This window comes from Camelus bactrianus, chromosome 5 (assembly GCF_048773025.1).
Source record: "Camelus bactrianus isolate YW-2024 breed Bactrian camel chromosome 5, ASM4877302v1, whole genome shotgun sequence".
NCBI lineage: Eukaryota > Metazoa > Chordata > Mammalia > Artiodactyla > Camelidae > Camelus > Camelus bactrianus.
Genome location: NC_133543.1, coordinates 22,214,006 through 22,237,832, shown reverse-complemented (window position 1 = coordinate 22,237,832; position 23,827 = coordinate 22,214,006). Strand labels below are relative to the sequence as shown.

Below are 23,827 nucleotides of genomic sequence, written 5' to 3'. Positions count from 1 at the left end.
GTCTAACCAGAGCAGAGTGGCTCTGCTGGGAAATAGAGACATGAGGTTTCAGAGGCCAATTAGGGCTGGTTGGAAAAAAAAGCCTTGGCTTGAAATTAACACAAGGAACCTGGGGTGATTTTTCAACAAGTGCTTGACAAAGGTAAAGCTGCTTTCGGATGAATCTAGCAGCGAGGTACAAGGCTAACTGCAGGTGAGAGTGACAGCTTGACGGCCAGCATGGCAGCTGGGGCCACAGTCCCGGGGAAAGGCACAACATGTCCTTCCTGCACACAGCCCACAGGGTGTCCCTAAGATGAGAGCTTTCCTTCCCATCTGAAGGAGAAAAAGGAATCGGCCTTGCTCAGCGGGGCAGCACCAAGCTATTGAGGAAGCAAACATCAGTGAAATGCAAGGAGACGCACAAAACCAGAGAGCTGCCAAAGCAGTGCCTTTCTTTGACAGAGGTGAGCTCCCATCCCTGGAGATTTTTAAAAAGAGGCTGGTGGTTTCTTATTAAAGATAAGAGGAAGCCTGCAATGAGTAGAAGGTTAAACCAGAGTCCTTTAGTCTCCCTTTTAAGTCTTCTGCAAAAATGAAAAGAAAAGCTTAACTCCACCAAGAGGAAAACAGCCACATCTTACTGACACATGGAACTAGCGGGTGAAAAAGTGTCCTCAATTGCCTCCAAGTTTTCGAACCCAGGGAAAGAAATGCAGTTGGTAAAATTGACCCCAATGTGAAAGTTAAATGATGGGCCTCTCCTTTTTTTAATAAGAAAGTATCCTTATTAAATTATTTATTTGTTATTTATTTTTCGGAGGCGGAGGGATTAGGTTTATTTATTTATTTTTATTTTTTAGAGGAGGTACTGTGGGGATTGAATCCAGGACCTGGTGCATGCATGTGCTCTAACCCTTGAGCTAAGCCCTCCCCCCACCAAGGGCCCTTTTTTTAAACAGTAAAGTAGAAAGTCTGACTCAAGTTCCCGTTGAAGTAGAAATGATGCATGTGGTGTCTTGCCTCAACCACAAGACAGGAGTGGCACAGTAAGGTTATACGCCTCACTTCCACCCAAAGCTCACTCCCAATTTGCAAAATGGAGCTTCCAACTGCCAGCCGGCTCACAGCGGCTCTTTTCCCCTTCATAGCTCCTGCTCCGTTAGAGGAGAAAAGGGATTCCTAGCAGCAGCAAGCCAGGAGTTCATAGTCTCCCACTAGTCCCTTCACCCTCACAGCCCCATGAAGGATGGGGAGTATCCAGTACTTCCATCATGAGAAGGTCGGCATCTTCAGGCTTAGCTAAACAGCTTTCCTCCAGGTGCTGGTTACAACTGGGCTCACTCATCCCAGGTCTTTTAAAGAAGCCATTAATTTGTTGAGAGCATTTTTGGGGACTCGGTTTTACTCTGGAGTTTGTCTTTTGAAAATGTAACTTTATCCAGAGTTATCCAGAGGATGTTATTTTATTATATTTATAAAATATTTTTATTGTATTTCTAAGATCGGTTTCTTTCTTTTTGCTGAAGTTCTTTTGCTCTCTCAAGTTGGGTTTTATTATACTGATCTGCCCTGTCCCCTTTCCCCAACCACTTCTCCGAGGACTGTAATTCTTCATGGTTTCCCACTTATGGAGCTGATATGTTTGGTTCATATTCAAAGGAGGATAAAAACAGAGGGAATTTGACTCACCCCTATTTCACAGTGTGCCTCCATCTTTTCCATGTAAGACTTTTGTTCCCGGAATGCCAGTCCCATTTGCAGTATCGTTCAGAATCACAGGAGAGCACAGGTCATCTGGTCTACTACACACTGAAAGGGTTAAAAGGCACACAGGCACCATTGTGTATTTTGGGGTTTCCTGCCTCCAGTTTGCATGTCTGAGACCAGTTTTGCTCCTGCCGCAGAGCTAACCATAGGCGTCGAAAAGGGGAAATACATGTTTCAATGGAGAATATCACATTGAAGAGGAAGGCACCATTTCAGCGAAAACAGAATACAACCACAACTGTTTTTCAAAGGGTTGAGAAAAAATCACCAAGAGACAGCTTTAGAAATGTTGAAAGACAAGAGCAAGCTCTCCAAAACTGCCGTGAGAGTCAACTGGGGTAGAATATCCATGGTGAGGTTTTCATCTCTGTCTGGTTGCTCCAGGCTAAAGGACAGATGTGCACGTGGTAGGGAGGGTCTCGGCTTTCAAGGGCACCTACCCGCCACTGCCCTGGGCTAGGAATGTAAGGAATCCAGTGTTAGGGTCCTTGCTGGTAAAATGGTGAAACGGTGTCTTCACAAGTGTTCGTGTTCTTTCCATGGGAGAAGTTCTAGAACAACTTTTTCCTGTAGAATCCTTGAAGGGTAAACCTTCTGGGTGATGCTGGCTCATTACTGTGTGAATGAGGTCAGGGCTGTTAGTTCCGCATCCGAGGGACCAGTTTGCTGCTCTGTTTCATGGCCGAAGACCACAACTCCAACCTCAATCAGCAATGGTCTGACTGTATTTAGGATGTTGGCAGTCACGAAAAAAACTGGCAAGAAAATACTTGTGTTTCAACTGGAGGAAACTTTGTGCAGTCCTCATGACAATGTGACTTTCTTGCCACATCCTCTTTTTCTTCAGAAGGTACTTTTTACAAAATTTAACATGTTATTTATCCAATCATTTGGCACTACATTTCCATTTTTTAACAACTGTGATCAAATGTAGACAGGAATAAGTCTCTTCACTTGTCTACGCACCCAGTGTCCACTTGTGCTACAGGAATCTACTATACTTGATTTTTATGAAAACTTGCAGTTTTTCTATGTATATAAGCATACATAGCATATAGCATATCTACAATTCTATGTAGATACATATTACAGTTTTTATACACAAAAAATTCGGTTTTTCATTGAATTGTATTTGGGGGGGAGCATTGCAAATCAGCACACAAAGCCTTGTATTCTTTTCCATGGCCTCATAATATTCCATTTGGTAGCCATTTAGGTTATCCATAATGCTTTGCATTTTTTAAAAAGGTGCAGTGAATAACTTTATACATACATCCTTAGGATGTTTCTGTAGGGTAAATTCCTAGAAGTGGAAATTGAGAGGGATGTGCATTTGTTATAGGTATTGCCAAATTGATTTTCATGATCTTAAACATATGACATGGAATTTTAAGAAAGGACTTACCCTTACCTCACACTAGATAAAAAATTAAGATGGAACAAAGACCTAAATGTAAGAGCCAAACTATAAAACTCTTAGAAGAACTCATGGAGTGAATCTTCATGATCTCAGATTTGGCCATGCATTCCTAGATATGGTATCAGAAACATAATCCACAAAAGAAAAAAATAGATAAACTGAACTTCATCAAAATTTGAAACTTCTCTGCATTGGAGAAAACTACTAAAAAAGTGAAAAGACAACCCACCAAATGGGAGACAATATTTGCCAACTACATGTCTGCTAAAGAGCCATGATCCAGAATATATAAAGTATAGTTTACAATTCAACAATAAAACAGCACGATTTAAAAATGAGTAAAGAACTTGTGTAGACATCTCTCCAGGGAAGATACACAAATGGCCAAGAAGCCAGGGAAAGATGTTCAACATCATTAGTCATTGGGGAAATGCAAATCAAAGCCACAATGATGCACAATAATTGAATATACTTTATAGCCCTGAACTGGACACTTAAAATGGTTACAATAGTAAATTTTATGTTATGCATATTTTGCCACAATAAAAAAATTAAAGCATAGACCCTTAAAAAAGAAAAAAAAAAGCCACAATGAGATAGCAATTCAACCTACTATATGGCTATAATGAAAAGAAAAGAAAAAGAAAAAGAAAAACAAGTGGTATTGAGGATGTGGAGAAACTGGAACACTCTTACCTTGCTGGTCAAAATGTAAAATGGTGCAGCCACTCTAGAAAACAGTCAGGCAGGTTCTCAAAACATGGAACAGAGTTACCATCTGACCCAACAATTCTACTTCCGTGTATACACCCGAGAGAACTGAAAACATGTCCACACAAAAACTTACATGCAAATATTCATAGCAGTGTTATTCATAATGACCAAAAGGTGGAAACAACCCAAATGCCCATCAACTGCTTAATGGATAAACAAATCGTGGCCTATTATATACAATGGAATATTATTTGGCCATAGAAAGGAATGAAGTACAGATGCATGCTATAACTTAGATGAACCTTGAAGACACTGTGTTGACTGAAAGAAGCCAGTCACAAACTACCACATGTTATGTAATTCCATTTATATGAAACATCCTGAAGAGGCAAACACATAGAGACAGAAAGGAAATTAGTGATTGCTTAGGCTGGGGAGGTCGGAGGAGGAGAAGGTTAACAGCAAAGCGGTGGATGAAAAGTTCTAAAACTGACTGTGGTGATTGATGGTTGCACAATTCTGAGAATGCACCAAAAATTGTGAATTGTTCACTTTAAATGGGTGACTGGGGTAATACATGAATTATATCTCAAGCTGCTACAAAACAAATGTCATCTAATTACAAAGGAATCTAGTTACCTGTTCATGGTGGGATAGTGAAAGTTGAGCTTTCATGATGATCCTCACTTGAGAACCTGTTGAATCTTATCAGCCATCACCGTCCAGCACGACCTGGACAGTCTCTGAAAACGCTCCATTTGAAGCACTGGGAATTCAAGAGCACTCCCTGCCATTTGGTAATTTTCAACCAATAAAAATGTGCCAACCACCACCTTCACCTGATCTGTCACCATTTAACTTTTGGCTTTTCTCTATATTGAAACGAACTATAAAATGAAAGAGATGGGCACTCTTGAGGAAAACACTTCTACACAGTACACCACCCAAAGGTGTTTTAAAACAGTAGCATTACTTTATTTTATTTTTTATTTAAAAAATTTTTATTGATATGTAGTTGACTTACAATGTTACTTTCAGGTGTACAGCAAAGTGATTCAGTTATACATATACATATATTTTTTTTCTTTTCAGATTCTTTTTCACTATATGCTGTTACAAGAAATTGAATATATTTCCCTGTGCTATACAGTAGGTCCTTGTTGTTTATCTGTTTTATACATAGCAATGTGTGTCTGTTAATCCCCAAGCCCTAATTTATCCCTCCCCACCCTTTCCCCTTTAGTAACCATAGTTTGTTTTCTATGTCTGAGAGTCTAAAGCAGTAGTTTTAGACGCATGTCAACAAGTTATGTGATTAGTGAATTAAGTGAGTAGGTAGGGAGGGGAATGCTTTGAAAGCCATGCATCATTTATCTCCGAAAAAGCACAATTCACTTATTCTATTGTTAACTAAATCTTTTGACTGACCTCATAAAAAAAAAAAAGCTCCTAAAAATTAATAAGTAGAAGACTAGTAATCCATTGGGGAAAGGACAGGAAAAGAGTTTTCAGAAACAAAAAATGTAAAAATAAGATTTAGATGTGAAAAAGTGTCTGTCCTCCCACAAGAGAAAAATGCAAGTTAAAACTATCCCCACATCCCATATTTCCTCTGTCAGAGTGGCAAATATCAAAAAGCTTACTGATTCGGTGGGTTTTCAGAGGTGTGAGGAAATAGGAACCTCGGATTATTGATAAAAAAAAATTAATTGGCACAGTCCCTGGAAGGCGATCGGACAGCACCTAACAAAATGTACAACGCCCGCATCCTGTGACCCAGAGATTCCCCTTCGAGGAGTCGTGCTACGAATGCATTTTTCTCTTTCCTCTGTCTTTTCTCCTCTCTCTTCTAATACCCGCTCCATGCCTCAAGTGAAGTCAATAAATAGTAATAATTCCCTTAAACTCTACAGAATTAATTTCTTTTCGACTACAGGAATTGGCAGCTCAAAAAAAAAAAAATCCCCACAAAACTAGATGCCTTAGTAATTGAAGAGAAACCTTAAAGGTTCCCTCTATCAAGGTTCACAGCTATAAAAGCATTAGATGAAGCTCCCAGTATACTGCACTGTAGGTCGGGTTAAGAATCCTATTCAGTAAGAGCTGGCATGACTACTGGGTCCAGGAAGCTGAGCCCAATTATCAGCATATGTGCTACCCTAGTGCCCCCTGCTGGTGAGATGCAAAAACAAACGTATGTGGTAGTTTTAACACTTTCTTCAATCGCTGCTCTGAAAACTCGGCATTTCCTGCGACTTCTGACTTACTGATTATTACCTCTGCTCTCTCCATCTCACACCTCTTTCTTGAATCAGACAGGCTTGCCTCCTACGTCTCAGTGAAGAGCGAGATCCCTTGATATCCCACCTTCTAAGGCTCTTTTCACTACTCTTTCCTGGCTGTTTCTCCATGGGTCATTGTAGCTCTACCTCTTCTTCTCCTTCAGTGTGTCTGTCTGCCTCTGCATTGGCCACGCCCCATGTACCCACGTGGCCCCTTGGCCTCCCACCCACAGAGGACCCGCCATCCCCTCACTCACTGCCCAGTCTCATCTACACTTGCTCGCTCCCCACTCATTCCTTAATTCAGGGTTTCTTACAATGAGATCTGTGGACCATCTACATACTATTCACCTGACTGCATGTTAAAAATGCAGATTCCTGGCTCCTGGCTCCCTGAATAAGATCTTCTGGAATCCTGGAACCTACAATTATAACAAGGAACCCAGAGAATTCACACACACACACACACACACACACACACACACACCCATAAAAACCACCCTGATTTTTTTACCAAAACATATGCTCTTGTCCAGAAACTTACCATACCTCCTAACCATCTAAAGAGTTAAGTGCAAAAGATTCATTCTTGGCTTTCAAGGCTTTTGGTAAATTGTTCAAAAGATCTGCTGTTCCTTCCTGTAAGAGGATTATATATTCCTACCCACCAATGGTAGGCTTGGCCGTCTGATGTGCTTTGGCCAATGAATGTGGGCAGAAGTAACACAAGCCTCTTTCAAGCAGATGCTGGGAGAAATGTCGCAGAGTTCTGCCACATTCTGTTTTCCCTCAGCCAGAACTGATGCCACTTCAGCTGGAGCCCAAAACCAAGATGCGAGGAGCAGACAGAGCACAGGCGACCCACAGTGGAAACCTGATGTAAGTGAGAAATAAGCTTGTTGCATCACTGCAATTTGGAGTCCTTCGTTACTGCAGTCTGACTTTGCCTAAGCTGACTAATACAAAAACTGCACAAGTTGCTTTCCAAACTTTATTCCTCATTACTCTCCAATACTTAACTCCAGCCAACTCCTGCCAAATTGGGTGACTTGCTTTTCCTCACTCAAAAAGTATGCCAATTCTACTGTTCACTATCTGCTGTCTACCAACCACACTTCTGAAAATTTGACTTCAACCTTCAAAGTCCAGCTCAATTGTCATACCAAGTGAAGTAAGCCAGAAAGAGAAAGAAAAATACCATATGATATCACTTATTTGTGGAATCTTTAAAAAGGAGACAAATGAATTTATTTACAAAACAGAAACAGACTCACAGACATAGAAAACAAGCTTGTGGTTACCAGGGGGATAGGGGAGGCTGGAGGGATAAACTGGGAGTTCGAGATTTGCAGATACTTAGTACTACATATAAAATAGATAAATAACAAGGTCATACTGTACAGCACAGGGAACAATATTCAATACCTTGTAACAGCCTATAATGAAAAAGAATATGAAAAGGAATATATATATTGAATCACTATGCTGTACACCAAAAACTAAAATTATAAATCAACTGTACTTCAATACAAAACAAAAAACACACTCAAAATAAAAACAAAGTCTATCTCAAGAGTCACTTTCTGCGTGAAGCCTTTCCTCATCTCTGGATGAGCTAGGAACGCTCCTTTCTTTCAGCCCTACACAATGCCAACTACTGTAACCTGTTTGTTCTTGTTGGTCTTTTTTAATACTTTAAAAAATCATATCTCCCCCATAAATTCCTTGAGATTAAAGATCATCTTATTCAGAATTGTATTCACTGAAGCTTTGCCAATAGCAGGAACCCACACATACATTTGTTGAATTATATCAGCACTTTCAGTTAGAGAACTGCTGTTTAATACATTCTGATGTTTTGAAAGGTAGACTTTACCAAACATTTAACATACTCATTGGGGAAGCAAAATTAAGAATTATTTCTAATAGCAAATGTTCCTGCTGAATGAAGTATGGCTCAAAGTTTAATGAGCCTCTGTGTGTGTGTATGTGTCTTGTAGTCGTCTGCAAAAATAACCAGGTCTTGACCTTTATCCCTTTCTCTCTCTTTAAACCCAAAAGGTTGCAAAGCAAAGCTTCATCAAAGAAATATAATTTATATAAAGTTATTATTCCTATTGTTACATTCCATGTGCTAAGGGCAATTTTTATACCTATAGCCCAAATTAGCTATATATTATTTTCTCACATTCAGGAAGATGTATTTGCCTGCTTATGATTAAAATTCCACAAATATAATTCCAATATCAAGACAAATACACTTACCAAACCCCAATAAAAAAGTGCTGCCCCTACAAACCCTTGGAGCAAAAGGAGTCCTTATTCTTGGTGACGAGCACCTGTCTCCTCTTCCATTCCTCTCCAGCTTCTATTAACCCAGTGCCCTCTGAAATATTTTCGCAGTAATTGCAATCCCTTTTCAGGTTTTTCTGAATCTAATTTTAAAAGGATAGGAGACATTATTTTTGAACTGCTCATCAATTTCATGCGGCGTGAGGTTTTACTCTGAGCTAAAGGTAAAAATACTTTATACTTATTAGAGACACGAAGTTGCTTGCCAGAGCACCTCAAATTGGCCATCTGTGCTGGGAAAAAATGCCATCCATTCAACCTCTTCAATATTGCAGGAAGGGAAACATTTCTTCTACCAAAAACTCAAAACGCCACAAAAACACATAGATTCCTGACCTTCTGTTAGTCATTTTGCTATCTTCAATATGAGCAATTTCTAAACCATATGCTGTGGAACAGAAGCTATCTCTACATATAGAGATAGATGTTTAGTGAAAAAAAAAAAGCAAGGGTTTATGAGGGGGATCAATGATCAAATCAATTTGAAGAAAACTGCACATTGGACCTCAACCCCGTTAGGAAGTTGTTTTTTACTTAGGGTATTACATCTCTCATGCGATCCTGCAGAGAGGCAGGAATGTGTAAGCATACTTCTCAATTTATCCAACCATGGGATCAGCTTCTGTTTTTATGGGATTTTTTTATTTTGGAACACACATTGAGTTAATCTTATGGGACACTGGTATTAGTAGGACTTGAATTGAGAAATAGTTTCAGCCAGGTATGCTTAAGAATCCATCTAAAATAAGTGTCAAGAAAAAAAAAATGACCTGAGTTGAAAATTCAGATTTACACAAGCACATCCAAGATTGAGTAGTTTCTCAACACTATCCGAGAAAGTAGGGTTAATAGTTCTGGATTAAATGCACTCAAAAGAAAGGGTTTCATGGTTATGTCCTTAGCTTGATTTTTTTTTTTAAATGGACATACTGTGGATTGAACCCAGGATCTCCTGCATGCTAAGCACACACTCTACCATGCAGCTATACCCTCTCCCCTTAGCTTGACTGTTGAAGTGCTTCAGAGCATTCTTGGTTGAAATTCCGAGATTTTTTCAGATTGGGTTTAGTGCAGCTCAGACTAATGCTGATGGTCAAGGCCAGTCTTCTTTTTCTATCATATTTATAGAAGTTTCATAATTGAATTTTGGGGGGGTAGGGAATTAAGTTTATTTTTATTTATTTATTTTCTTTAATGGAGGTACTGGGGATTGAACCCAGGCCCTCCTGCATGCTAAGCACACACTCTACCACTGAACTCTACCCTCCCCCCTCATAACTGATGTTTTTTAAAGCACACTCCCCACACTCCTCACTGGATACATTACTCATGAGACTCTTTGCCTGTATAGGCTCATGGAATTTATCATCTGGTATTAGGCCTAAATATTTGCTTTCTTTGGGGGCATATACCAGAAATGTTTCCTGTCCCAGGAAGTGATAACTACTACCTCATTAAAGCAATCTTTAAATGCACCAACCAACATCATATTTTTTTTAAGGACTCATCATCTTGATTAGGGTCCAGATCATCCTGGAAGAGTGCAAGACACTTAGAGATGATATGGTAATTGGCCATTTAACAAAAGCATGATTACTTGCTATATTTTTCTTTTAAGGCACAGTGACTTATCTGTTAAGGCTTTTTTCTTCATCATTATGAAAGCAGTACTTGTATATTTTAGATTCCCTTCGCTCTTGGGGTGATTTGGGTCTATGTGGCTAGATTTGATTCTGATGTTTCTCCTCAATACCATTTTAAAACTAAATGTGTGTGGTAGCCAGCAAGATCCAAATGGAGGTGCTCAGACAAGGAAGTCCTGAGCAGCCCAAAGGCCCCTTAAGAATGTCACACAAAGAACATCACCAAGAAGGCTAGAGGGGAGGCTCCAGACCTATAGTAGATACACAAAAGATAAAAAAGAAAGGAAGAAAAATATACAACTACAGAAAAATCATCAAATCATGAAAGAAGAGAGCAAGAGAGAAGGAAAGGAACAAAAGAACTACCAAAAAAGTCAGAAAACAATTAACAAAATAGCAATAGTAAGTCCATATCTATCAATAATTACTTTAAATGTAAATAGACTAAATTCTCTAGTCAAAAGATAGAGTGACTAAATGGATTTAAAAAATAAAAATAATAATAACAGTTATATATGCTGCTAAAAAGAGACTCGTTTCAGCTTTAAAGATACATATAGACTGAAAGTAAATGGATGCGGAAAAAGACTATCTCATGCAAATGGAAACCAAAAGAAAGCAGGGGTAGCTATACTTACATCAGAAAAAATAGACTTTAAGTGAAAAACTGAAGAGAGGCAAAGAAGGTCATTATGTAATGACAAAGGGGTCAATTCATCAAGAAGGACATAAGGACTGTGAATATTAATGTACCCAACATCTGACTGAATAGGTATCAATATTATAATAGCAGAGAACTTCAACATCCCACTTTTAACAATAGATCATTCAGACAGAAGATCAATAAAAACTGCACGTTACAGATGAACATAGCAAACATACAGAACATTTCATCCCAAAGTGGCAGAATATAAATTCTTCACAAGTACACACAGAATATTCTCCAGAAATTAACAAACGTGAAGATTAAGTGTCACGCTCATGTACAACTGATGGGTCAAGGAAGAAATCAAAAGGGCAATCAAAAAATATCCTGAAACAAAGAAAAATGAAAACACAACATACCAAAACTTATGGGATAGAAAAGCAGTTCTAAATAAGAATTTTATAGCATTAAACGCCTACATTAAGAAAAAAGAAAGATCTTAAATAAACAGTTTAATCTGATACCTCAAGGAACTAAAAAAAGAACAAAATTAGTAGAAGGAAGGAAATAACAAATTTCAGAGCCAAAATAGATAGATTAGAAACACAACAGAAAGGCTCAGTGAAACTAAGAACTGGTTCTTTGAAAAGATAAACAAAATTGACAAACCTTTAGCTAGACTAAGAGGAAAAGAGAGAAGACTCAGATAAATAAAATAAAAACAAAAGAGAAAGAGAAAACATTACTACTGATACCACAGAAATATTAAGGAACATAAGAGACTACTGTGAACAATTACACACCAACAAACTGAACAGCCTGGAAGAAATGGATCAATTCCTAAAAACACACAACCTATTAAGACTGAATCATGAATAAATAGAAAATCTGAACTGACCAATTACTAGTAAGGAGATTGAATCAATAGTCAAAACCTCTTGATAAAGGAAAATCCAGGACCAGATGGTGTCATTGGTGAATTTTATCAAACATTTAAAAGAAGTAATACCAAGCCTTCTCAAACTCTTCCAAAAAATAGAAGAAGAGGAAGCACTTCCAAACTCATTTTAGAAAGCCAGCACTACCCTGATACCAAAGCCAGAAAAGGACACTACAATAAAATCTCCTTACCTAATGTCCTTGATAAAAAGAGATGCAAAAATTCTCGACAAAATGTTAACAAATTGAATTCCAGGGTGCATTAAAAGGATCATACATCAGGATCAAGTGGGATTTATCCCTGGGATACAAGGATGTTTCAATCAATAAATATGATACACTACATTAACTGAATGAAGGATAAAAATCATACGATTATCTCAACAGATGCAGAAGCAGCACCTGACAACACCCACTATTAATAAAAACTCTCAATAAATTTGGTATAAAGGAATGTACCTCCTTAATAAAGGCCATTTTTGACAACCCACAACTAACTCCATAGTCAACAGTAAAAAGCTAAAGGCTTTTCTTCTAAGATCAGAAACAAGATAAGGATGCCTACTCTTACCACTTTTATTCAACACAGTACCAGAAGTTCTAGTCAGAGCAATTAGGGAAGAAAAAGAAATAAAATGGCATCCAAATCAGGAAAGAAGAAGTAGAACTGTTTCTGTTTGCAGATGACATGATCTTACATATTTTAAAATCCCTAAAGATTCCACCAAAAATTTGTTAGAAATGGTAAATGTTTTCAGGAAAGCTGCTGAATACAAAAATTAATACACAAATTAAATATACAAAAATCAGTTGTGTTTCTACACACTAACAATGAACTATCAGAAAGAGAAATTAAGAAAAAAAATCCCATTTACAACAGCATCAAATATGGTAAAATACTTATGAATAAATTTAACCAAGGAGGTGAATGATCTATATGCTGAAAACTGTAAAACATTGATGAAAGAAATTGAAAAAGACACAAATAACTGAGAAGATAGTCCATATTCATGGACTGGAAAAATTAACTGTCCATACTTGCCCAAAGTGATCCATGAATTCATTGTGATCTCTACCAAAATTCCAATGTTGTTTTTCACAGAAATAGAAAAATCATTGCTAAATTTGTATAGAACCACAAAAGACCCTCAACAGCTAAAGCAGTCTTCAGTAAAAAAAGAGCAAAGCTGGAGGCATCACATTTATTGATTTCAAACAAGATTATAAAAAGTGATAGTAATCAAAACAGTATGTTATTGACATAAAACATAAAACATAAAATAGACACACAGATCAATGAAACAGAATGACCAGAATAGAAACAAACCCACACACATCTGGTCAATTAATTTTTGGCAAAGGCACCAAGAATACACAGTGAGGAAAGGAGAATCTCTTCAATAATTGGTGTGAGAGAAACTGGGTATTCATAGGCAGAAGAACAAAATTGGAACTCTATCTTACACCAGACACAACAAATCAACTCAAAATGGATTAAAGACTTGAACACAACATCTGAAACTATAAAACTCCTAGAAGAAAACATAGGGAATAAGCTTCAAGACACTGGTCTTGACAGTGAGTTTTTGGATTTGACACCAAAAGCAAAAGCAACAAAAGCAAAAATAAACAACTGGGACTACCACCAAACTAAAAAGATCCTGCACAGCAAAGGAAACCATCAACAAAATGTAAAGGTAACCTATAGAATGGAAGAAAATATTTGCAAACCACATATCAATAAGGAGTTAATATCCAAAATATATGAGGAACTCATACAACTCAACAGAAAAAAAAATTAATTTAAAATGGGCAAAGACCCTGAATAGACACTTTTCCAAAGAAGACATACAAATGGCCAATCGGTATATGAAAAAGCAGCTCAACATCACTAACCATAACGGAAATACAAATCAAAATCACAGTAAGATCACCTCACACCTGTTAGGATGGCTTTTTTATAAGACAAGAGATTAAAAAAAAAAAAGGCTGGTGAATATATGGAAAAAAGAAAACCCTTGTACACTGTTAGTGAAAATGTAAAATGGTACAACCACCACGGAAACAGTAAAGTTTCTCAATAAATTAAAAAAATAGAACTACCATATGATCCAACAAGCCTACTTCTGGGCATATATCTGAAAAGACCCAAATCACTATCTCAAGTCGATATCTGCACTCCAGTGTTCATTGCAGCATTATTCACAAAGGCCAAGGTATGGAAACAGCCTAAGTGTCCATCAATATATAAACAAATGGATAAGGAAGATGTGAAATATTATATATATTATATATACATGTAAAATGGATTATTATTTAGACTGTAAGAAGGAAATCCTGCCAATTCCAAAACAGCTGAAGCTAGAAGGCATTATGCTAAGTGAAATAAGCCAGACAGAAGGAAGACAGACACTGCACAGTATCACTTATATGTGGAATCTAAAAAGGAAAAAAAAAAAGTCAAACTTATAGAAACAGAGAGTAAAATGGTAGTTCACAAGGGCTGGGGAGGTAGGGAAAATGGGGAGAGGATGGTGAAAGGGTACAAACTTTCAGTTATAAAATGAGTAAATTCTAAGTATTTAATGTGTAGCATGGCAACCATAGTTGATAATACTTTATGGTATAATTGAAATTTGCTGAGAGTAGACCATAGGCTTTCTCACAAAAAATAAATAAACTACATGAGGTGATGAATGTGTTAACTTTATAATGGAAATCCTTTTACAGTATATACATGTATCAAATCATCACATTGTATACTTTAAATATATTAAAACTTACTTTATCAATTATACCCCCAATACACCTGTAAAATGAAAATAAAAACAAATATTTGCTGGTTAATTTGTTTCTTAATAATAATAACTGGCTTATGGCCCTAGGAACAAAAATTTGGGCCAACTGAGTAAACCAGATAATCTGGTTCTTCACTTACCTTCATGAAGTGTCTTAACATTCTACTCTAGGAGGAAAACTGATTCAAGGTAGGAGTTATATTCTGATCAGAAGACCCAAAGACTGTTGGCCAGTATTGTTTCCTTTATGCAAGCACACAGGTCTAGTGTAAAGAGCACTAGATTGGGAGTCAGAAACTGTGAAATTTGCCAGCAGCCTAGTTGTCAGGAAACATGGAGTACATTAGGGTGGTCATATAATTTACTGGATGTAAATTAGATTCTTTATTGGAGCACTGTCAGTGGCTATACTAGGACAACAGTCGTAAACCAGGACTATCCTTCAAAAACTGGGACACACAGTCATCCTAATTCTGTCACTAGATATTCTCTAGAGATGCTTCCAATTGTAAAAAATGATCTTTTTTTTTTATTGAGTTATAGTCAGTTTACAATGTTGTGTCAATTTCCAGTGTAGAGCACAATTTTTCAGTCAGACATGAACATACATATATTCATTGTCACGTTCTTTACTGTGAGCTACCACAAGATCTTGTATGTATTTCCCTGTGCTATACAGTATAACCTTGTTTATCTATTCTACATATGCCTGTCAGTATCTAGAAATTTTGAATTCCCAGTCTGTCCCTTCCAACCCCTCTTCCCCCGGCAACCACAAGTTTGTATTCTATGTCTGTGAGTCTGTTTCTGTTTTGTATTTATGTTCGTTTGTCTTTTTCTTTTCTTTCTTTTTTTTTTTTTTTTTTTTTTTTTTTAGATTCTACATATGAGCAATCTCAAATGGTATTTTTCTTTCTCTTTTTGGCTTACTTCACTTAGAATGACATCCTCCAGGAACATCCATGTTGTGTAAAACAATGATCTTATGATTAGTGAGCCAGTTAAAAATTGTTCTCTCTCATGGTTAGAACTGACAAATGCTCAATGACTTTTCAAAAGAATTAAGATGAAGAGTTTTAAATAGTCAGAGCAAGGTTTGGGGAACACTATCTCCTTCAGATTCTATTTTGTCTTTCATGAGTCTTTCAAGAAATTAAGAAATTATTGTTCCTTGAAATTTGCAGATACTAATATATAAAATAGACGAACAACAAGTTTATACTGCATAGCACAGGGAACCATATTCATTATCTTGTAGTAACATATGGTGAAGAACATGAGAACGAACATATGTATGTTCCTATATGACTGAAGTATTGTGCTGTACACCAGAAATTGACACAACATTGTAAACTGACTGTACTTCAACAAAAATATATTTAAACTTTAAAAAAAAGAAATTACTGTTCTTAGTTCCTCTTTTCCAACACTTCCATGATACACTATCCTGAATGCTTTAGCTCTTATCCTCTCAGTCACTAAAAAAATATTTTTCCTCTTCTATTTTTATGTTTGGTTTTAAAGAAGCCACAGAGGAAAAGGGAAAGAATGGTGGCAGGAAGTAGAGGAGGAGGGATGGGAATGATGATGGAAATCCAGGGCAGGCATTTCTCCTCAGTTCTCTTTCTGGAATGGACTTGAGATGGACAAAACCAATCTGGGTTTCAGAGTATTTCTACAGTGATATCTTCACAGATTGTGGTTCTGTTGTTTAAAGATAAGTGTTTTCCACACAATCTTGCCTCCAAATGCAAGCCAGCTACTAGTGCCTGTGCCAGCCCTGGGTCTGATCCCCCTCTGCTCTCTGACTTGGAGGAGTTGATACCGTAAGGCTCCATTTCTCAAGCTCCGGTGGCAGCTGGCTCCCAGTCAGGTCCTGCAGTGTGAGTCAATGGCAAAAAGAAAAGGAAAACCTCAACAGCAGGAAGAAAAGGAAAACCAGAGACTGCTTTTGTCTTCCAGGCCTCAAGCTGCATCCCGGGCCCACCTCCTGCTCTTGGGGTCTGAGGTTCGCCTTCCTCTTGTGACCCGGCCATGGGCTTAGCCCCACTTTCCCCCTTTGCCCCACCTGCCTAGGGAGAAGATTGGCTTCCTGCTGTTGCTAATTTCTGAGCTGCCTCAGTCTTTTGCTTGTCCTCTCAGCTCTTTTTACATCTGAGCAATCAATTCTGTTTTAAATTCCCTGATAAAAATACTCAAGTTGTTTTTGTTTTCTTGTGGAACCCTGACTGCTATAATACTCAATACAATAGCAAGCTGTTCCAAGTTTGGAAGGGCCTTATCATGAGATGGAAAGTAGCTCTCCTACTTGGAACCTTCCAAAAAATACTTCAATTATTCAAAAATTTCAACTTTTATGTTGGCTTTAGACCTTAACAAGCATAATATTCAACTTACTGTGCTTAATGTTTGGTCTCTCAAAGCTAGTTGTTCCACAGGAAGATCTATTTTATCAAATACCTGAGATACATTTTGGAGATTCAGGCATGAAAGAATGAACGAATGAAAATGCTTTAGTAAAAGGAGACTTTCGAAATCACCTTGGCATATATCCAGAGGAAACTATAATTCAAAGACACATGCACCCCAATGGTCATAGCAGCACTATTTACAATAGCCAAGACATGGAAGCAACCTAAATGTCCATCAACAGATGACTGGTATATATACCATGGAATACTACTCAGCCATAAAAAAGCTGAAAATAATGCCGTTTGCAGCAACATGGATGGACCTGGAGAATGTCATTCTAAGTGAAGTAAGCTAGAAAAGTAAAGACATATATCATATGATATCACTTATATGTAGAATCTTTAAAAATGAGACAAATGAACTTATTAACAAGACAGAAACAGACTCAGAGACACAGAAAACAAAATTGTGGTTATCAAGGGGGAAGGGGAGGGGTGGAGGGATAAATTGGAAATTTGGGATCTGCAGATACTAACTACTATACATAAAACAGACAGCAAGATCCTACTGTATAGCACAGGGAACCATATATTTAATAACTTGCAATAGCCTATAATGAAAAATAATAAGAAAAGGAATATATATGTATATGTATAACTGAATCACTATGCTGTACACCAGAAGCTGACACATTGTAAACCAACTATACTTTGATTTTAAAAAATGAATTAAAGAAAAAAAAAGAAATCAAATACTTATTTGCACAAGGATAGATCTCAACTTTTCGTGTATTTTTACTGAAATGGAAAATACACAATATAATTATATAAGTGGAATATACAATTGATTTTACACAAATGCATTAAAATAAATCATACATATTTTACATTAGATTATTCATAATCTGTAAAATAATCTTTCCCATATTATATAGTACAAAAATAAGCAATGTTTCAAAATGCCTCCAAAACTGGGATTGTTCTGGCCCCAAATTATAGCGGAATTAGTAACATAAGAGGATATTAGAATTAATTTTATAATTATGTTTAAATTTAAAATATGCCAGGATCTGAAAATATTTATTTTATTAAATAGATGGAAGAATAAAATTATCAAGTTTAATAACAAATCTGAGGTAAAAATCTGCATTAAATTACTCACACCACGGAAAATATATCTAAAAGATTGTTTTCTTAACTTATTAACATTTCATCTTTCTTAAGTACTCTTTCATTACCTCTGGCCTTCTGGATCTAGTAATTAAGGTGACTTATAGAAAATGATCTCTACTACAAGTTTGGGAGTATTTGCACGCAGCTACTTATCACTCAATACAGACCTATCAGATGATAAAATTAAAATTTGCAACTTGATCAGAATGACGCATCTTGCCTTATGTAAAAATACAAACATTATATGTTGACACTTGATAATTTCAACTGTAATTTACTAGCCAAAGGGGATTAAGAATATACTATAATTTTTAGTACAGTTGACCTTTGAACAACTGTTCAGGTTTGAACTGTGTGGGCCCACTAATACATTGCTATTTTTTCAATAATAAATACTAACAGGACTACAAGGTCTGTGGGTGGTTGACTGTACATTTGGATACGGAGGTCAACTATAAATTATACTTAGATTAACCCCCATGTTGTTCAAGGGTCAACTGTACAAAAAATACCTTGGGTGCAAAACAAACCTTCACAAGAATTTACCAGGATGACAATAAAGAAATGCAAAATAACTATATATACCTGGTCCCACAGAAGTATTGCTGCCTAACCTCTTACACTAATCTGAATATTAAGACTTACTTCAGATTATACTAATTGAAATTTATCCTACGTTGTATCTTGGCATTTGACTTTTTTTTTTTTTTTGCCACTATTAGATATTTCATGTTATACTAACAAAAGGAATTAGCATTTTCAATGTCCTGTCTGTATTGTTTCTAGCCTCTTCCTGCTCAAGTATTTTAAAAATAGATATTTCAAATGCAGTTGGAGCTTCCAATGTATGGGGCAAGCTCTCCCACCCATGTCTCCTTTGCTCATTCTGCAGGCACTCAAGCAGTCAGCAGTTAAGGAGACCTTCCTGGATGAATGCAAATGCTTTATTCAACTTCCACATATGTTTCCAGACCCCAACCAATTAGCTACATACACTTTTCGTTGTATGCACTAATCCTCATATTTACCGTATAGCAGATATAGATGGCAGGGGAAAGGCTTTTAAAAGGACCCCACTTGTGATTATTTTCTTTAACAAGATGGAATTAGACAATGAAAAAAAATTGAGTAGTATTTTAGCCTAGTACATTTAGCATCCCCAGTTTTTAAGATTATAAATTCACAACAGTGAATAAGCTAGTGACTATTTTTAAATAAAGCACTGAGTAATTTCATGCTATAAAAAGTATACGCTCACAATTTTAGCTTGGATTTGTTTTGCAGCTTATTTATGCTGTCTGAAAATCAAGCAGGTAATGAAAACTATATATTTGAACACGCATTGTAGGATTCAATGCAGTGGAGACTCTAACAAGGCCAGTCACTGAGAAAAGTGTGCCCATTTATCTGATATACTTAGCCTCCAGAAAATGATTATGGATTCCAATATAACTTCCTCAATGCTGCTTTACAAGTTTGACCAAAACTTCTTTTTTAGACACTGAAAATCTTATTTCATTGTTTGGTATTTTTATTGTTTTATACTGTTCTGAAACCTTTTAAAGACTCTAGATGCTAAGCCCTGACAAGAGCAAAAATGAAGCTACGGTCTATGCAGGCTCACTGTTAACACCCCACCACCTTCACTATGAAACCCCAAACACGCATATGGTGTTTGGCACTGTCTCTTGCTTGAACTAGAGAACTGTCAGAATTACAGAATTTGAAAGCTGAGAAAACTTGGAACACACTGAGTTTAGTTTCTTATTTTCCACGAATAGGAAGGGGAGGACTGACCAAGGGAATCAGCATTTATCAAGCACCCAGGCACATGGGACTGAGCACATCCAACTTTACTCTCTCATTTCTCACAGTCTTAGGTTGTAGCATCAACTTCCATTTTACAGCTAAGGAAATGGAGACTTACCTGGATTAAATAATCCCTCCCCTGACCAATAAATCCACTAACGGGGAATAGGGGGATTCCAGCTTCAAAGTTACTGCTCTTCCCCCAGGGTAATGATTCACAAAATGTGGTCCGTGGACCAGCAGCAGGGGCGTTACCTGGAGACTTGTTAAGAAATGCAAATTCCTCAGTCCTCCTGAATTGGAAGCTCTGGGGTCGGGCCCAGCAAGCCCTCAAGGTGCATCCTCAAGTTTGAGAGCCACTGGTGTTCAGCACGTTTTCTCCCTGAAACTTTGCTTGGAACATATATATTAAAATACACATAATTTTACACTAAGCTACTACAGAGGTCAAAAGAACTTAGTATATTATACTTTATACTAGACTATTGTGACAAGGATAGCTATCAACAAAATTTTGCTTTGATGTTACATGGTCTGATATTGACACTGAATTTTCTCATAAGAAAGAAAAAATGCGAGAGCTATTCCAAATAAACCAATACTGGCAGTAAGATTCTAAAGAACTGTTTTCACCTTAGGTCCAAAATAAGACTCTTGAAAGAAAAATCTTCTGCCTGCCTTACAGGGACCCACTGAAATTAACAAATACCCTTGCCTGACTGACTTTGTTATTACTTGACATAATTCATACTAGGTATAGGGAAACCAAGTAGGGATATACTGAATGTTTGGCACACAAGGATCTAAGTTAAAGTTAATAAAAGTACATCTTAAGAAACAAACCACATGTAAAACTAAATTAAAAATTGAATGAAGTGCCTTGTTAAAAGTTTCAATTTGGAAGTTTTACTTCAAAAGTTCCAATCTGGAAGGTTTTCTTTTCCAACTTCAAAATATCATGAAGGAAATGTTGTCTTCATCTGAGTGCTTCTCCACCCCAAATCCACAAATGAAAAATAAAGTCATTCATGTTAGCAAAAATTCGAAAATGTTCTCATTGAATATTTTGCCATTTCATATTAGCCTTTCAGCAAATATGCCTAACCAGTGAATATTAATTACTTTTCAAATGTAACTTTTCCTTATACATGTCAGTGATTTAATCAGTTGGCATTCTACTATGTATATTTCATACAGGAAATTTTCTAGGAAAGCATTGTTTTTTTAACTGCAATGACATTAAAATTATGCTTAGTTTCTAAGATACATAAGCCACAATTTTTTTTTTTAGAAAATCAAAAAGTCAGAATGAAAGTTATCTAAATAAAAATTAAAGTTAAAATAAAGATATCAATTATCATGTAATCTTGATGCCTCATGGCAAAACAAAAAAGCTTCATATTAATATAACAGTATATTCCTAATGGTCATTATTCGTTTCAAATTTATAATAGACTCCTTTTCTGTCCTCAGTTTTTTAAAGGCTCCTAATATCTAAAGGGAAATTTCCTGTGTACTATAGCACACAAACTATGAAATACTATAGTATCTATTTTTCTACAGATGAATGAGGCAGATAGTATAAAAAAAGGAAATGTGAGGGGTCTAAAAATACAAAGTCTATGTAAACAATGAACCTCAATTTATCTAAGTGGATTTTTGGTATATGACATACCAAAACAGAACCCTAACTTCAAATTCTGTAAACAGAAAATCTCATATACGTCATGTCACCATTAAAATCAGCACACAATTATGTTAGCTATATATGCTAAATCTGCAGATGTCATAGGTGACAGTCATCTCTTAATTCTTTGAATTCTTCTGGTAATATTATTTAGTAACAAAGACTATTTCAAAAGGAAAGTAGGAAGAAATGATGCAGGTTTATAACAATTAGAATTGCTTAATATAAAAATAACATTTCATTTACTTGCTAAGATGATTCTGGAAAAAAAATTTTCTAATTCCTATTTTATCCTTCTTTAAAGATATTTTGTTTCTGCAGCCAGCACACTGAGGATTAGTGCTACAGACCTTACCATTGTGCCTTATGAAAAACCCTGGCTTCCAGAGAAGTCATACCTTGCAACCCCAAACTGGCTCTGCATGATTGATTGTAAAGCAGGCATCAGCATTATTGCTGAAATAAGACTGTATACTTTTGAGAACATTCATTTAACCTTGTGAGCTCACTTCTATAGAAACAATGAATTTTATTCATTGGCTGCCAGAGGGAAAATCAGTTTAATTTAAGGAATTAATTAAGTCAGGCTGATAGAAGCCAACATACCAATTTTTTTATATCAAAATTTATTTAAAGGAGTAAGTATAGATGTATTACATATATCTAATGGCTTTTCTAAGCTCCAAAAAGCATTCATCTAAGCATTTTTAAGGCTGCCTCATTTTTCAGCTTTGTTTTAGTAGAGATTCTGATGTTCATCTAACAAAGTCTGACAAAACAGCAGACTCCCTTTCATCAAGGTCATAATTTGAAACATTATACAATAATGGGATTTAAATTATGTATGGGAAGAAAAGTAGGAGCCTGAAACAAGGTATTAGAAATCCCTACTTAGGCCTTTAGATTCAGAAAAATATAATCACGAGCCAACACTGCCCTAACAGAGATGAAGGACATTAGCACTAACTTGAACGTAGCCTCTCCCAACATTTTCAAAGGCCTGCAATGTGGTTGCTGTGGTTCTAGGGCCCTGAAACCTAGATTTCTGGGTAATCACAGAATGGAAGTAATCTCCCATAGCTTAATTTCTTGAGAAGATGAACCCTTACTACAAAGGCAGCAGAAAGGAAGTCTCCAATTGCGCACCTGCCATGGCTACAGTATTCAAATACAAAAATCACCAAGATAAATAACCTGGGAGAAAAGACAATATGCAGGTGGGCAAAGCAGCAGTAAGTCAGGTAAACAATGTAATAGTGCTTCCTTCTAAAGAAGTTGCTCTTCAACAACAAGCACCAGCCTACTGGAAGAAGACCCTCTCAAGATTTATCTCGCATGTTAATGAGGCTTACTACTTCTGGAATCCTGAGTGACAATGATCTGTATGATGTGAACATAGAGCACATGGACAACCAAAAAATTCTAAGTTCAACATCTTTTCCCACTATATTTATAGAATAATTTAAAGCTTGAATTTCACCTCCACTGTTCTGACTCTTTTACCCTGTAAATTGCTGAAAGGTACTGGTGAACTGTCAAAACAGCCAAAACAAAAAGTAGAGGAGTATGCAGATAATAAATTTCAACCAAACTTAGTCTCTGAGTAATTAAAATGTTACTTCATTAAGTTCTTTTTAAGAGAAAATTTCCTAGAAGTCCACATTCTTTACATGCCTTTAACCTGTGTCAAACTAACAAAATTAATATTATTTTTAGCTTAAGAATTATTGGTGGCAAATAGGAGAATGGCTGTCTATTTCTTTAACTTAACATTATCAACAAACAATCTTTTAAATTAATATAATATAAAAGGACAAGCAGAAAGATGGATAAACTTCATTTTAGACTTACAGTAACACCAAAGCAATTTTAAGAATGTGAGTAAGACAAGCTGAAGCTAAATACTACACAGGGAACTGTTAAAAATCAGATTTGTTAAAAATCCTGAAGAGACATGATCTACTGCCACAAATCTTGAAAAGGAAATGGGTTCTAATTAGTCAAAAGCCTGGAAGAATCCTGAGACATATATTCATTCTCTGAAGTCTACAGTGAATAGAGTTCACAATAAGGACACACAAAAGACCTAAGTTTAAGAGTTAAACTTATAAACTTATTAACTTATGTAAGTTAAACTTGTAAGAATATTTTATATTTTAACTTGGTAAAGGAAAAATTCAAATGTAATTTTTAATAAAAGTAGA

At 36.4% G+C, this 23,827-nt stretch overlaps 1 protein-coding gene across 1 annotated transcript in view; it reads right to left on the bottom strand.

Annotated features, from left to right (window-relative positions):
- The window catches only part of GPR39 (G protein-coupled receptor 39), a 304,862-nt gene extending 281,047 nt beyond the window's left edge, over positions 1–23,815 (bottom strand). The window contains exon 1 of the mRNA XM_074363537.1: positions 1,672–23,815. The gene's annotated coding sequence lies outside the window, so the exon portion shown is untranslated. The remainder of the gene's footprint in view (positions 1–1,671) is intronic.
- Between the last annotated feature and the right edge of the window lie 12 nt (positions 23,816–23,827).